Source organism: Tenrec ecaudatus, chromosome 15, assembly GCF_050624435.1.
Source record: "Tenrec ecaudatus isolate mTenEca1 chromosome 15, mTenEca1.hap1, whole genome shotgun sequence".
Classification (NCBI taxonomy): Eukaryota; Metazoa; Chordata; class Mammalia; order Afrosoricida; family Tenrecidae; genus Tenrec; species Tenrec ecaudatus.
In genome coordinates this window covers 82372673-82377179 of record NC_134544.1, presented here as the reverse complement: position 1 = coordinate 82377179, position 4507 = coordinate 82372673, and the positions used below count along the sequence as shown (strand labels likewise).

Below are 4507 nucleotides of genomic sequence, written 5' to 3'. Positions count from 1 at the left end.
CTGCTGGAACTGGATCTGCCAGACCTCAAAAAAGGGACTGCAGTGGATGTGAGTGATATGCTATGGTGTAGTACAAGTTATAACCCATCCTTCCAAAGCCAGAGACACACTAGGAATCAGTTCTTCCTGCAGTTGAACTCCATAAACACTCAGGACACGGCCATGGGTTACTGTGCAAGGAGCACAGTGAGGGGATGTCAGTGTGAGCTCAGACACAAACCTCCCCTGCAGGGGAGACATGGGCAGCAGGGGGCACACAGGACCCACTGAGCACAGACGTGTTAGAATGAGCACTTCCTCTCTTAGCTCTCAGCATCCCCCGGATAGTTTTTCTCTAAATTTCTCCTCACTGCAGGCTTAATAGGAGAAACTAGCATTCTCTGTTTGTAGTCCAAATATTAAAAGTGACCCCGACCCTTCATTGGCATCCCATATGATCAATTTTCCTTCTTGGCATACAGATTATCATGGTTATTATCATTTATCTGTTCGTCAAAACTTGTTGAAGGGTCAGGTGTCTGACTGCTTTGCTCCCTCTGCAATGTGAGTAGTGACTGGCTGATTTTCTATTATCTGAGATAATTACTGTGGGGACACCTGGGGCTGAACTTGTGACATGTCATTAGTGATGCTTGCTACTCATTGTCTCGGTTTATGCAGACACAAGTGTTCCAGGCAGAGAGAGATCTCTAACATAGGAAACAGGGGAACTGGAATGACCCGTCTGGTTGGAGGTGTCATTTTTGAGATTACTCTTTGGAGCATAATGAAGCAAACATTCAATGGAAGGAAACTTTAATTTTAAAAATAGCAAATTTGCCACAAGAGGAAGAAATTGCAGACTAACATCTCAGAATGCTCTTTAGAATTGAGAATAGTGGGACTTCTCACATATTTTGAACCTGCGATCAGAGAATCCAGTTCCTAGAGAAGGACATCCTGCTTGACAGAGTGTCAGCAAAATAGGGGAAAATGCTTAATTAGATATACAGAGAGTGGCTACAAAATTGTTCTCTAGGAATAAGTGGGGACAGTCCAAGATGTGGCAGTTTATGTTTTTTTTCTGATGTACATAGAACCATGATGATCAAAGCTGACACCAAAGCACCCAACAACATCTCTGATGAAGTGTGGTGCAGAATGTTTAGATTAATGCTGTTTAGTCAAGTAATTACCTAAATTAAGAATATATTATAGTTTTTTACATTCACAAAGTGTTAAATTGTTTAATGTTTAACATTCAGTACACATACCACTCCTTATTCAGTTTACCTGTATGGCTATTAATCAGGAAAACAATGTGCAATACATACATAATAAATGTGATATACAAATGAATACAATTGGGGACTCCACTATCATCCACAGTTTCCTGCAAAACAGAATCTCACCATTTAGACAAATGCAGTCCCTCCTCCTCTTACTTTCCAGGCATCTTTGGGAAATGATTCACTAGACCTTACTCTCAGGTATCTCTGGGTGAGTGTGAATCACCTGTTATATGGTGAGCAGAATAGAGTGTAATCCTTCACAGAGGGACTCCACATAGACCAATGGAGTAAATTTTAAAGTAAAAATTATATGCTTATACAACTGAGGTAAACTTATTTTATATAAGAGTATTAATCCCTAATAAAATGTAAAAAAAGAAAAGAGGAGAAAAAAATGATTAGGGCAAAGACTGTACAGATGTGCTTTGTACAATTCATGTATGTATATGTATGAACTGTGATAAGAATTGTATGAGCCCCTAATAAATTGTTAAAATTAATTAAAAAAAGAGTATTAAATCCTCTTAAGTGAAGTAACCATTAAATAAATGATTCTGTAAGAATTAGATTTCCGAGGCGGCGGAACTACGCGGGCGGGAGGGAAGCTGAGCCGCCGCGCACTGGCCTAGCTATGTCAGAAACGGGTGACGAGCAGCCAATGGAGACGACCGGCGCCACGGAAAACGGGCACGAGGCCGCCCCAGAGGGCGAGTCGCCGGCCGGGTCCAGCACCGCGACCGCGACCACGACGGCGACCGCGACTGTAGCCACCACGGCGACCGCCGCCACCCCGGCCGGCAATCAGAATGGCGCGGAGGGAGACCAGATCAACGCCAGCAAGAACGAGGAGGACGCGGGAAAAATGTTTGTTGGTGGCTTGAGCTGGGATACCAGCAAAAAGGATCTGAAAGACTATTTTACCAAATTTGGAGAGGTCGTTGACTGTTCAATAAAAATGGATCCTAACACTGGACGGTCAAGAGGATTTGGGTTCATCCTCTTCAAAGATGCGACCAGCGTGGAGAAGGTACTAGACCAGAAGGAGCACCGGCTGGATGGTCGGGTTATTGACCCTAAAAAGGCCATGGCCATGAAAAAGGATCCGGTGAAGAAAATCTTCGTTGGGGGTCTGAATCCTGAGGCCACTGAGGAGAAGATTAGGGAGTACTTTGGCGAATTTGGAGAGATTGAGGCCATTGAGCTTCCCATGGATCCAAAGTCTAACAAAAGACGAGGCTTTGTTTTTATCACCTATAAAGAAGAGGAACCTGTGAAGAAGGTTCTGGAGAAAAAGTTTCACACTGTCAGTGGAAGCAAGTGTGAAATCCAGGTGGCCCAGCCCAAAGAGGTCTACCAGCAGCAGCAGTACGGCTCTGGGGGCCGTGGAAACCGCAACCGAGGGAACCGAGGCAGTGGTGGTGGTGGTGGAAGTGGAGGTCAGAGTCAGAGTTGGAATCAGGGCTACGGCAACTACTGGAACCAGGGCTACGGCTACCAGCAGGGCTACGGGCCCGGCTATGGCGGCTACGACTACTCGCCCTATGGCTATTACGGCTACGGCTACGACTACAGTCAGGGTAGTACAAATTACGGGAAGAGCCAGCGACGCGGTGGCCACCAGAATAACTACAAGCCATACTGAGGCCGTGGCAGGCACGACAGGTGACCGCGCCGCTCCGTTTGGATATCAGTGAACACAATTATGTACCAAATTTAACTTGGCAAACTTTCTATGGCCTGTCCCATGTGCATCTTATTTAAAAATTTCCCCCTGGAAATCACTCTCCTGTTTACTATTTCCAGAGCTAGTTGTGTTAGCAGCGTGTGGTGTATCAGAGGCCGAGCAGCATCGTGGGCCTAATTTAACACCAGGTTCCCCCAAACCCGAGGGGTGGGTGTGCGCCCTGCTGCTGCTCTGTATCCGGGGCCTGCAGGCCCTGGTGGGTAAAGAGTAAACTTGCATCTTAGGAAACCAGTGTCACCTTTTTTCACCTTTTAATTTTATATTATTTGTGTCATACATTTCCTGTTAACGGAAGTGTTAATTTTACTGTACTTTTTGGTACCTTTTTGGGAATCTAATGTATTGATAGGTATTTTACACATGTCCTGATTTTGCCACGACCTGGATATTGAAGCTATCCAAGCTTTTGGAATAAAAATTTAAACCCCCCCCCTAAAAAAAGAATTAGATTTCCACGTGCAGAAGAATGAATCCGTGTATCAGATCATGTCCCCCACCCGCCACACACAGGCATACAACTAAAAATATCCAAAGATCTAAGCATGAAAAATAAAGTCATTTTTAAGTAAGTATAAGAGTGTGATTTAAAATTTTTATTTAATGAGAAATAACCATATGACAGCAGAAGCAAGAAGCATAAACGACAAAGTAGGTTAAAGTCTGTCTTATCACAAAACTGGCTTGTGACCCAAGACCAGAGGCACAAGTGTGGGTAAAAATACTAATAATTATGGCTAACGGGGGCTGTATAATCTATCTGTGGGGTCAGTTAAATTAAAGACATAAAAGTTAACTCAGAAGCTTATGATGAGTAAATTTTGTTATCAAATTGTTAATCTTCAAAGACTTTTTTTAAACTAAGGAAATAGAACATGGAACACATTATGAACTCTGAACACAATGGAAACCTGCAATGATGGGCACATGTGTGGATAGAAGAACTGAGGAACTGTTCCCCATTGGGACATTGTGCTCACCTATTCTTTAGGTATGAAGAGTTGTCCTCTGATAGTTTCATAGGAAAATCTTACAAATTTCACCCTATAGCATTGAAGTAGCCTACCTCAAATTCTTTGTTTTTTCCCCCTAAGAGCTCAAAGAACATGGACAAAGAGCATGAGGTGAGTCTCTGGGGTATACACAGCTGAAATTTTAAGAATTCCATTTGTAGTTTTACACCTATAAAGTTAAGATGGTAATGGTGCCTCTACCCACATTTGTGTATTTATTCAAAAATGCAATAAAGTGATGTGTTCTCTCCATATAGTATAGTAAAATTATACATACCTTACTTTACCCAGAATGCAGTGTCCTTCCAAAAGCACATCCAAAAAGCATCAGTGCCATTGAGTCATTTCCTCTCAAAGACACAAGGGGCCAGAGTAGCACTTCCCCTGTAGGAGTGTTAAGTTGCAAATCTCAGTGGGAGTGGAAAGCCTCATCTTCCTCCCAATGAACCACTGGTGGTTCAAACTGCTGACTTTGTAATTAG

General features: G+C 43.2%; 1 pseudogene; it reads left to right on the top strand.

The window, feature by feature from the left end:
- The first annotated feature begins 1902 nt into the window (after window positions 1-1902).
- LOC142427844 (heterogeneous nuclear ribonucleoprotein A/B pseudogene) lies at window positions 1903-3139 on the top strand (annotated as a pseudogene).
- The last annotated feature ends 1368 nt before the right edge of the window (window positions 3140-4507 follow it).